The 12,419-nt window shown below is 38.0% G+C and overlaps 1 protein-coding gene across 9 annotated transcripts in view; it reads left to right on the top strand.

Annotated features, from left to right (window-relative positions):
- Positions 1–1,519: 1,519 nt before the first annotated feature.
- Positions 1,520–12,419, top strand: part of LOC121731303 (PDZ and LIM domain protein Zasp) — a 42,078-nt gene continuing 31,178 nt past the window's right edge. For all 9 annotated transcript variants that reach the window (XM_042120677.1, XM_042120683.1, XM_042120680.1 and 6 more), the window contains exon 1: positions 1,520–1,699. The gene's annotated coding sequence lies outside the window, so the exon portion shown is untranslated. The remainder of the gene's footprint in view (positions 1,700–12,419) is intronic.

Here is a 12,419-nt window from a genome sequence, read left to right as displayed (position 1 = left end):
CACAAAACACTTATAATACTCCGGAGTTCCATATAGTCTGTGATACACATATATTATATAATATAGTCTGTCAAGAAAGTGAAGAAATTAAAAAATGGCAACATCGTAGTGTCATCCCTTTCAAATCAATCTAAGAAAAAAGGCATGACACTACGATGTTGCCACTTTTTAATTTCTTCACTTTCTTGACAGACAATAAGTATTGCAATTTTTTATTCGCATCATATTCTTCCATTTCTTCATCTTTATACATACTTAGATTTGTTCATGCGATTCAAGATTTCTTTTGTAGATTTGAAGGTAATGCAACATATCTATATATATATAAAACTCAAAGGTGACTGACTGATTGACATAGTGATCTATTAACGCACAGCCCAAACCACTGGACGGATCGGGCTGAAATTTGGCATGCGGGTAGTTGTTACGACGTAGGCATCCGCTAAGAAAGGATTTTGATAAATTCCAACCCCAAGGGGTTCAAATAGGGGATAAAAGTTTGTATATAATAATACTTCTTAACGCGAGCGAAGCCGCGGGCAAAAGCTCGTTTGTTTATAAAACGGTTCCGAGTTTTTGTCTTGATTAAATTGATTTGGGAGAACATTCTTTGATCTTTCACATGAAGCGTTGGACATTGGCAAGCATAACAATCCCTTTGAAACATTTTAAATATTTGCATATTTCAACTGTCCGTTAGAATTTCGCATTTTGTTTATTGCACCCCAAAAATTATCTATGGGTTGCCATTGTCGGAAATTTAAGATGCAATAATAACATTTATTTTTCATACCCCAAATCTGCCAAAACCTGCCAAGTTTTTAAAACGTCAACCGATCATGCCATAGACCAAAATAAGACGCCAATCCTGTCAAAATGGCAGGAACCTGCCACATATTATGGTCACACTGCTTGAAAGGTTTCAAACGTAGTCCGCTCCTTTACACTCCGTACTTAGGAACTTGTGTAACTGAGGTACTAAAAGGTTGACCACAGCTGTTACTTAATATAAAATCAGCATAAATTATTTATTAAGCATATGCTGATTTTATACTGTGTATAATATTATGTTATGTTCTTTTATTTATATAGGTACACCGTACATAACATATTTCATGGTAAAATCACCAAGAAAATTAACCTAATTATGTGTAGATCCAGTTTCAATTTTTCTAGGGATAAAGAATTAGGGTGGGATTTAGGTCAAAATCTGATTATAATAAAGACTTAACTCTCCCATAATCAGTGTCTTAATTAATATTATGTTCTAAGTCATTAAAAAAAACTATAATAGCCACGTTGCCACTTGCAAGACGTTAAAAGTTTAAAGTTCCCTGAAAATAAGTCGTGTATTGTGCTCAACTATACAAAGGGATGTCGGTGGAGATGTACCGAGGTCCGAGGCCGAGGGTATCGTCCTTTGGAGGCTGCGCGGGCGCAGGCAGGCGGCGGGGGTGGGCGGGGCGCGGGGGGAGGGACAGTGCGAGCGCGCGCGCTCGCGGCCGCAATCGCGCGCCGTCACTCGCCGCATCCGCACGACTCACGACCGACGCCCGCGCCCGGTGTCGTATTACCGCTCTAAAAATACACCGCGAGCGCGATCGCCTATTTGGAAACGATAGCGCGCCGTGTTTTGAACCAGTGATTGACAGTGCCGATTGAAGAATCTCTCCCGATCGACTAAAAACCGACTTCCAATGTGAGTATTAAAATATTATTTACCTCGACGAGGATTTTGCTTGCGCATATTGTATTACAGCATCGTAGTTTTAAAATAAACAGCTGTTTCTCGGAATCGATAGCGCTCGTTGGTAACGCGCTAAAATAAGATTTTGTTCTAGTTCAGTGTGAACATTATACCTACTCACTGGTTTTAGTATATATCTAATATTCAGGATATTTTAATGACAATAGCAGGAAAAAGCGCATTTGCAATTTGCAAATTACTGAAAAGTAAAAATTTTATGATATGCGCTGATGACGGCAAATAGTTACGAGGAACTTGGTAAATTGAAATATTATTAAATCTACTACCTAGCTGTACTTATCTTTAAGAACATTTATTTTTATAATTATTATTTATTAAGTACTTACTAAGGTTTCTCCAAAGGATGTTTTCCTCGTTTCAGCATTCACGAACAGTAGGTAGGTATCTAATGAAAAACATTATGATGTAATCCAATTTGTTATTCTTCTATCTCTTAGTAGGTACTGAAGAGCTTTTAAAATAAAGAAATACCAGAAGAAAAAAGAATCACAAAATGTTCAATCTAAGTGTGGGACGTATTGTTTTAGCCGAGAAAACAATAAATATGACCTTGAACTTGATTTATTAACTTATTGCAATGGTTCATAACCTAAATCACAATCTGGTCTAGACAGTTCTTGGTCAGTCCAATAAACGCGGAGTTATTTTAAATACCGAGTAATATTCACGTCTTGTATTCGGACCTAAAATTATTATTATGGAGAGTGAATCCAATGTGATCCTTGATGTTTATACCCTGGTGCGGGGAGTCGCTTCGGTGATCCCAGCAATACCCACAGGCTACAAGGCTGGCGCGATGAATCGAACCGCGTACTGATAATGGGCCGGTTAGACGGGTCCGAAGGCAGAGTGCAACGGCCCAAACCGAAGGGAATTTTAAAATGATCCTACTTTCAAAACCTTTCGTCTTGTAAAAACATGAAACCTTCAAAGCAACGTTTTTATTAGAGAAGCAGAAAAAAGGCTTCAATTGATTTAACCGACACTATGCGATGATAAGAAAGTAGAGGTCCAAGTTAAAAGAAATGAAGACTTTTTAATTGATGATGGATTGCATTTACAAAGGATCACGACCGAGTAAACAGCGTGAAACATTATCCTTTGTTGACTACAAATACGCCGTGATAAGGAAAAAGGAAATGCAAATTTTACAAAGAGATGCTTGTGTAAAGTAAATGATGCGGCACTCTGAAGCCGGTTCCATAAAGTGTGCAGATCAGTTTATCTGTATGCTAATTGCATTGATAATGGACAAACTCCTTATTGCGTTGTTGAGTTTTATAGGCAAACATGTTGAGAATTGTGATTAGAGACTTCAGAGAAAGGCCCACCGAGAAGCCGCCTATGGAAAAGCATCCAGCTTTTCACAGCTCCAGGCGAAATATAAACAATGTTTGGAAAATTGCTGTTAAAAGTGAATGAAGGCTGGTACCTAGTACTGGTAAAAATTACCTACTGATTTATTCCGTCAATTGGAAATATTGGAATATTTTTACAGGTGTTAAATTGAGACCAAAACGATGATCATACAGCTTTTATTGGCCAAGGAAAAGAATATTTATAAAATTGACCTGACACAGAAATGCAAATATATTGCAATTTGTAAACCAAATGAGTTAAATCGGATGATTCACGACTTATGTAATAAACATAATCACATTATGATAAAACATCTAAAAGTGGTCAATATTAAAGCGATTTCCTGTAATTTTCAACGTATTACCGGCTAAGAACTTTAAAAGGTGAAAGTTTTGTCCCATCTCCTTACGATTTACATAACTAGCTTTAGAATACATTACAAATTGATAAAGCCCATAAAGCCTTTTGAATATTCTATCTTTAATTTCTTTAATTTGACCTAAATTCTTGGGATTACGAATAAAACTTTACTCGACTTTTAATACTTATATAAAGTACACGGTGTCGCTAATGAAGTACTTAAATTCGACCATGTTTCTAAGTTTTGCAAGTAACTATAGTCGTTTTCCGTATGCAGTAGTCAGACACTATAATAATAAATATTATTGTCTGTCAATTTTATGGAAAAAAATAAGATTGCCGAGAACTATTAAGAATTTAGCCTTTAATTAAAAATAAGTAAAATATATCAAGTGAAAATATAAGAAACCCGAATCTTGACAGTCTCACCGAGGTTAAAATAAATAAATACTTAAATGACCAAAATATGGTAAGTACTCAAAAAAATATAGTTTTACAACTTCATTGGCGTAGTAAATTTGTACACAAAATACTTATGTCATCTTTCTTCTTTTTGAGTTCTAGCACTAACGGAAAGGTTAAACGATTTAGACGGACGTGACAAAATGAGATGTAAAAAAATATCCATATCTGCAAGATGTAAAACTGGTCTCCAGAAAAATATTAATACTAATGTATCGTTAAATGTTATACTTATTGGATCCCAAACATTATAGAACCTTCCCTGGAAAACAAATTGCTATTGATTAGGCTATAAGCGTATTATAATATGAATAATGAAGCTTACATAAAGGATTCCTATTAGTCATCAAAATATACATGACACACTGTTAGTGGGTCAACAATACCAGTGTGTACAATATTTAGACTACAAGCTAGACGATGAAAACAAAGGAACTAGAACAGACTTACTTGCTCATATTCATACAATTAAGTTTAACAGCGCATTGTGGATCAAATTGTTCAAGGAGTATTCGTTTACATAGAGTACATAGACGACCTTCATAGCTTTATATAAAGCAAAACATACCTTAATATTGATAACAATTTTGTATAATAAATACAAATGAACAAAACCGGTTAAGTACTGACTGATGAATTTGATACATCATTAAAATGCTTCAATGTTTCGTCATAACGACATCAATAATCCAAAAAACAAACGTTTAGACGTGACGAGGGGAATGCGAGAAATCGATTTGAATTTATTAAGATAGCATACAAGGTTGTGGGTTAAAGTTTAAACATCCACAATTGGTTGTGTTTTTGTAGTTTTACTATCAGTCATCTATAGTGTATGGACTATGAAGCAGTTTATAGAACGTGAGTCACTTTTGATAACATACTGTTGCGTTTAGCGTGTATCTGGTAACACAACATTAATCAATACGAGGAACCGAATGCAATACTAACTAAAGGCTGAATAATCTAAAGGTATATTGACTAATAGTTTTAGAATTTTGCCTAATATGAGATAAAGTATATTTATCTAAAACAGGTCCAGAGGTCTATAAATCTGTTTAGAAACTTAGAACTACAACAGCGAAATAGATTCATGGTCGAGATAAGCAAAACAAAACAAACAATCAAATTCCAATACGGAACACAGTGGCTATAAATGTTCATTAAAAGCAATACCGTCTAAAATATATTTAATAATAGTATAATAATATTTATCTCTCAGGTCAACAAATATTTTGCAAGAAGAAAAAATAGTGCCCGATTTTGATGTAGAATAAACCGCTAGCCAGGAGTCGCTGATAATTAATTTTGCCGATAGTTCTTTTGGTTGAGGAAACTCTCAAAAGGATATTTAAGGATTGGCAGCTCCAGAATTTATGGTCCATATATTGTAGATTACACAGAAATGATGTCAGTGGGTGAATTGGATACAGACGAGGCTGAACGTGCCATTCATAAACATGCCAATATGGCACCGGGATCAATCGTGCACATCCGTTTACTCATTCTTAGGTCGTAAGCCAAGACTTCGTCTGGAACAATATGAGCATTGTTACTTACAAAGCCTTAAAGCATGTTTATGGCAGCATTAAAATATTTTTAAGATTGCAGCAAGAAAACTTATGGGTCGAGTAAGTATGATAAGTACAGCAAAAAAGTCTTGACCATACGTTCGGACATATTTTAGGAGATTTACTTAGTAACTGTAAGCGTTCAAGCATACAGTTTATTGTGCAAGTAAACTGTATAATATTAATGTTTAAATACAGGTACTTACCTATCTGTGTTTAAAAGTAAACAAAAATGTAAAGAACATTATAATGAACGATAAACTATAAGTATATTTGTGATTTTAACCTATAACCGATCAAGCCTCATAAGCTCACCGTTGAGCGAGACACATTTTTTTTTATGAAATAAGGGGGCAAACGAGCAAACGGGACACCTAATGGAAAGCGACTTCCGTCGCCTATGGACACTCGCAGCATCAGAAGAGCTGCAGGTGCGTTGCCGGCCTTTTAAGAGAGAATAGGGTAATAGGGGAGGGTAGGGAAGGGAATAGGGGAGGGTAGAAAAGGAAATTGGGGAGTGTAGGAAAGGGAAAAGGGTAGGGGATTGGGCCTCCGGTAAACTCACTCACTCGGCGAAACGTACAGCGCAAGCGTTGTTTCACGCCGGTTTTCTGTGAGCCCGTGGTATTTCTCCGGTCGAGCCGGCCCATTCGTGCCGAAGCATGACTCTCTCACGTCATGGCAATAGAATAACAATAGATTTCCAAGAATCCACGATCGAAGGATGAATCTGTGTGCTAGTCACTTTGTGGGATTTCTGGTGTATTTAAAACGTGAATCATGACCGCCGATTTCTAGGTTTACACTTGTATGGACTGTAAACCGTTTAGTACCATTAAAACACACATGGCATAACAAATTCTTTAGAGCCAATTAAACGTAATCAATTGTCACCGTCCTCGTTGTTTTACCTTGCCAGCAACCTTTATTTTTGTCGGTCTGGCTGAATTTTGTTTTATTTTTGTAAACCTTTAACGATTTCATTACCAGCAAAAAGGAAGTTTTCACTTTTCCCTATAAACAAGTTGCAGGAAAATGTTATAAACATGCAAGTTTTCATTACTTCAGTCGATTTCAAGCTTCGTGTTATTGTGTTTTGATAGTGTTTAAATGTTAGTGTGATCTTGAGGTTCTTTTACAAAATAATATTTTCATTGTTCTAAAGGTCTACCTGACCTCTATAATATTATCCTGGGATATTTTTTTTTATGAAATAAGGGGGCAAACGAGCACACGGGTCACCTGATGGAAAGCAACTTTCGTCGCCCATGGACACTCGCAGCATCAGAAGAGCTGCAAGTGCGTTGCCGGCCTTTTAAGAGGGAATAGGGTAATAGGGGAGGGGAGGGAATAGGGTAATAGGGGAGGGTAGGGAAGGGAATAGGGTAGGGGATTGGGCCTCCGGTAAACTCACTCACTCGGCGAAACGTACAGCGCAAGCGCTGTTTCACGCCGGTTTTCTGTGAGCCCGTGGTATTTCTCCGGTCGAGCCGGCCCATTCGTGCCGAAGCATGGCTCTCCCACGTATATATTTATTGCCATTGTTCTGAAGGTCTACCTGACCTTCCAGAAAGAGTAAAGCTCAATTTCATAACTTATATTCTTCGCGGTAAGTGGAGGAATCTCGTCTTCCAGTGGCGGACATTTTTGACACTTGCTTCCCACTGCTAGACACCCTCAAAGTCTAATACTTTAAAAAAGTTTAAGGGTGACTGGCAGCTGTGAAAAATGTCCGGAACTGGAAGACGAGATTCCTCCACTTACCGCGAAGAATATAAGCTATGATATTGAGCTGCTTTGTTCAAACCTACGCGACCAGGCGACTGCGAAGCGGTAGCGTCTACTTGTCAAATGTGTGTTTTGATCACAAAGTTATTATACCCAGCGGAATAGAGAAACAAAGGCCTGAGCAAGAGAGATGTCACTATCAGTAACACTGCGTGTTAAAAAGAGACGTGTGATACATGACAGCAGCATTCTTTTTTTGACGTCCAGTCGGCACGTGCCGCACGTCGACAATTTAATCTCATAGAATTCATGTTCAATCACCCATGCTTGTGTAAGTGTATACGTACACATATTTTTCACATAGATGAAAACCAATTTTGGTTTCGTTGGACAGCTCGAGATTGTTGCTCTATTCCGCTATTCCGCTAGTTAATATATAACTTTATGGTTTGGATTCAAAACAGACATTTGACAGCTTGATGCAACTTGACGCTCCCACTGGTAGCGTAGATTTGAACAAATCTACGCTACCAGTGGGAGTTCTGAAGTTCTGAATCTTTATGGAAGATCAAGTAGAGCTTCAGAACTGGATACCTCCTAAAGTAACCGCGACCGAAACTCCATAGTTGCTGGTCGTTCTTACCCCTGTAAAGGCCACAAACAGGTAAACTTTCAGCTTTACGAAACGGAGGAAGGAGCCATCGCAGGCTCTTACTCTAATAGTATTATCAACGTCATAAATATTCAACACAAACTTTAGTACTTATCAGTGAGGTTATGTTTTGAGGGGCATCTTAGATCTGACTGTTATTTTGGCGGTTCGCCAGAAATTTCATAACTTCTCTATATATATATTACTTCTCATCAAGGTTTCATACGTTTAATTTGGGGGTTATTGACATTATTACGGAATTATATAACTTCTCATAAGATTTTTCAGCTTGCATCTGAATTTTTTCGCTTCGAACGACGCATGCCTCGAGAGACGCGGACGTCGTGTCGCGTAGAGAAGTGCCAAGTTTACGTTTCCGCCCACGTCTTCAAAAATAATTCCGAGGCCATGATAACGTTGGCCTAGGAGAAGTATAAACTGAAGAAAATATAATTTCATCCTGTGTCAGGCCATTGTCAACAATTTTCGGACAAGCATTCATTATAAAATACCTATATTTGATTTTATAATGCCATTTTATGAACCCCTTAGTAAAGTCTTCTTCAAACTCTTTCAAGCAATAGCCAAATGTTATTTTGAGTCTTACCTCTTTAAACATCCACAGCTGCTCTAATACAAGTCAAACAAAAACTAAAGCAGGAATATGTTAGTGTTTAGTTGTTTTCAATTAATATTAATCATAATATTGCATCTCGTATAAAAATATTAGGTCCTTATATTATATGAAATTGGCGTTTTGTTATACATGCCACTTTGATCTCAAATATATCCTCTATGGTTAAGAAATCTAAATTCCAATTTATGTATTCATTTATTTGGTACATTTGAGTTTCCAAAACAGTCATTCATTTGTTTTTTCTTGATTATTTTTCTTTTGAAGTCGTTCATATCGCACAATGGAAAAATTTAAATATCGCTTTATTTACGAAATACTACGAATAATCAAAACTAACGAAATACGAATATATGAGTTCTACCGTGGCACGAGTGCTGCAGAAGTAGCTCGAAGAATTAACAATGTGTATGGCGCTGGTGTCGCAAAAGAAAACACGGTACGGTTTTGGTTCCAACGTTTTCGTTCTGGCGACATCGACGACAAGCCCCGTGGACGACCCGAGACCAAAATAAATAATGAAGAATTAAAGACTATTGTGGAAGCTGATCCATCGAAACCACTTCAGAGTTAGCAGCAGGCTTCGGTTTAAGTGATAAAACTGCTTTAATCCACTTGAAGCAAATTGGGAAGATAAAAAAACTTGAAAGGTTGCTGCTGCGTTACATTGCTCAACCGACACAATAATGAAGGGATTTTAAATCGGATCATTACTTGTGTTGAAAAATGGATCCATTACGATAATCGGAAGCGTTCGTCGCAATGGCTGTCCCCTGGAGAATCAGCCAAATCCTGCCCTAAGCGAAAATTGACTCATAAAAAGTTACTTGTGAGTGTTTGGTGGACTAGTGCCGGTGTCGTTCACTACAGCTTTCTAAAATCTGGCCAAACGGTTACGGCAGATATGTATTGTCAGCAACTGCAAACTACAATGGAAGAACTAGCTGCTAAACAACCAAGGCTGGTCAATCGCTCTAGGCCACTGCTGCTTCAGGACAACGCTAGACCACACACTGCACAACAGACGCCCGCAAAACTGGAGGAGCTGCAATTGGAATGTCTGCGACATCCACCGTACTCCCTGGACCTTGCTCTAACAGATTACCATTTTTTCGGAATTTGGATACCTAACTTCCTACAAGGAAAAAGTTCAACTCTGATGTGGCAGTCCAAACCGCATTCAAAGAACCTACAAAAGGTTGATAGTTGACGAGGCCCTCATGAACCATTTCGGCTCAATCGTCATGGCGAATCAGTTAACAGGCGCCAACGATGTCATCCTCATTGGAGATATTAACCAACTTCCGTTTATAGAGCGTGAAAACCTCTTTAAACTTAATTACACTCGTCCAAACCTGGTAACCAGCATCACCCAGGAGTTGTCTTGCACACACAGGAGCCCTATGGATGTGGCATACGCCTTAAACATGGTCTATAATAACATCTATTCATCGAAGGAAATTGTGCGGTCCCTGAAGCTAATGAAGTATACAGGAGCGAGAATACCTAAAACCGATCTAAATACCCTGTATCTTGTCCACACACAAGAGGAGAAAGCAGCCCTCACTAATACAGGCTATGGATCGGGAACGGACTCTCGCGTCCTCACAATCCATGAAGCTCAGGGATTAACGAGTCCTTCGGTGATCATCATACAGACCAAGTCCCGAAAGCTGGCAATCCATGACAGCGTTCCTCATGCAGTTGTAGCTATATCCCGGCACACTAACACCTGTGTCTATTACACTGACACTGATGGAGACGCTGTGGCAAGCTTCATAAAAAGAGCCACGGAGGTGTCAACCGAACACATAAAAGATTATAATATAAAAATGGCTATAAAAGACAGGAACGATAAAGTCCTAAGCCACATGGCGGGTAGATTCGACACAGAACGATATCTTTTTAACAACCTAGAAACTCCACCCAGCTTGAGTGACCCCTCTCCACCAAGCCAATGTCACAACATCTGAAGGCAAAGGGTGGAGCAGCATAAAATCTAAGGAAATCGGAAAATGTCGGATCTACTGTTCGCCACACCGACTGGGACTTTACCGTTCAAAACATTAATATTATTATTATGCAATTTATAAAGCAATAAATATATATATATATATATATATATATATATATATATATATATATATATATATATATATATATATATACATATATATTAAAAAAAATATAATAATAATAATAAAAAAAAAAGTGTCCATGGCGTGATGGACCACAATTAATTAAAATTCATACTATTATTTCAATTATCCTTGGTGCGAAAAATCTAAATAATAAAATAACAAAAAAATAGACGGCCCCAATTTTATAATTATAAAAAAAAAAAAACGCATTCAAAGAATTTATTAACTCTCGTCCCTCCGTTTTTAGGGTTCCGTACCCAAGGGGTATAAATGGGACCCTATTACTAAGACTTCGATTCTGTCCGTCTGTATGTGTATCTCCAGGCTGTAACTGAAGAACCGCTATAGCTAGACTTCTGAAATTTTCACAGATTGTGTATATCTGTTTCCGCTATAACAACAAATACTAAAAACAAAATAAATTAAATATTTAAAGGGGGCTCCCATACATGCTCGTAATCAATAATGGTAACAGTTAAGCACTTGAAATTTTCACAAAGTCCTTAATTATATTTGTACTTTAATAATTAATAATAAAATTAAACTAAAATAAATATTTAAGGTGGGCTCCCATACAAAAACCACAATTTTTGTCTACTTTCGCTCTATACCGGTACGGAACCTTCGTGCTCGATTCCGACTCGCACTTGGCCGATTATTTTTAGTAAAGGGATCAACGAACTACCCTTAAGATGGCAAAAATGCATCGATAACAATGGTACATACTTTGATTAGGTAATTAAATACTTATTATTATTATTATTATGGACCCAATGTGTCCCACTGCTGGGCAAAGGCCTCCCCTCTTTTATTCCATAATTGGCGATCTTGTGATGTTACTGGCCACTCTTTGTCGAACGCATCCAATTCGTCGCGCCACCTTTTTTTGGGTCGGCCTCTAATCTCTATTACGCTGACCAGTCGGTAGCCACTCCGAAATTAAACGCGCCCACCTGTCCGGGTGCATACGGGAGACGTGCCCTGCCCAGCTCCACTTTAGGCTAGCTGCCTTTCTGCCTACATCAATGAGCTTCGTTTGGGAACGCAGAGTGGTATTTCGGACGCGGTCGATCCTTTTTACACTTAGGATGCTGAGTTCCATAGCTCGTTGGCAGACTCCGAGTCGGGACTTCTCTGAAACTGTCAAAGTCCATGATTGGGCGCCGTAGGTCAGAATAGGCAAGATACACATGTCCACGAGCTTACGTTTTAGGCAAAGCGGAAGGTGCCCTTTTATAAGATCTTTCATAAAACAAAAGCTTTTCCATGCTTTTTCAATACGTTGGTCTACTTCCTTATCTTGCCTGTTCTTGAAAGATGTAATTTGGCCTAAGTAAACGTACTCGTCGACATAGTGTATCTCATGTCCTTCTACCTCCACCTTACGTTTCGCGCTATTTGACATGATCTTCGTCTTCGATTGGTTCATTTGAAGTCCCGCCTCAAGGGCTGCCGTATTGAGGTCTTTCAACATTGACTGTAGGGTTTGGGCTGACGCGAAACAGAACTATATCATCGGCAAAGCGAAGGTTTGTAAGCTTTTTATTGCCGACAACAATACCCTTGTCTCCCCAGCCTAACAAGACTTTTTTAAAACCTGTTCTAAGGCGCTCCTGAAAATATACAAATACTTATATCATACAAAAAAATAAGAATTTATATTCTTCCCATACAAAACGCCAATTTCATATATAAGAACCTACTATTAAAAATATGACGTAGAATTGCTGGAAAACCAACAACG

The sequence above is a fragment of the Aricia agestis genome, chromosome 10 (assembly GCF_905147365.1).
Source record: "Aricia agestis chromosome 10, ilAriAges1.1, whole genome shotgun sequence".
NCBI classification, from domain to species: Eukaryota; Metazoa; Arthropoda; class Insecta; order Lepidoptera; family Lycaenidae; genus Aricia; species Aricia agestis.
Note: the sequence above shows the minus strand (reverse complement) of the source record. Positions and strands in the feature narration are given on the sequence as shown.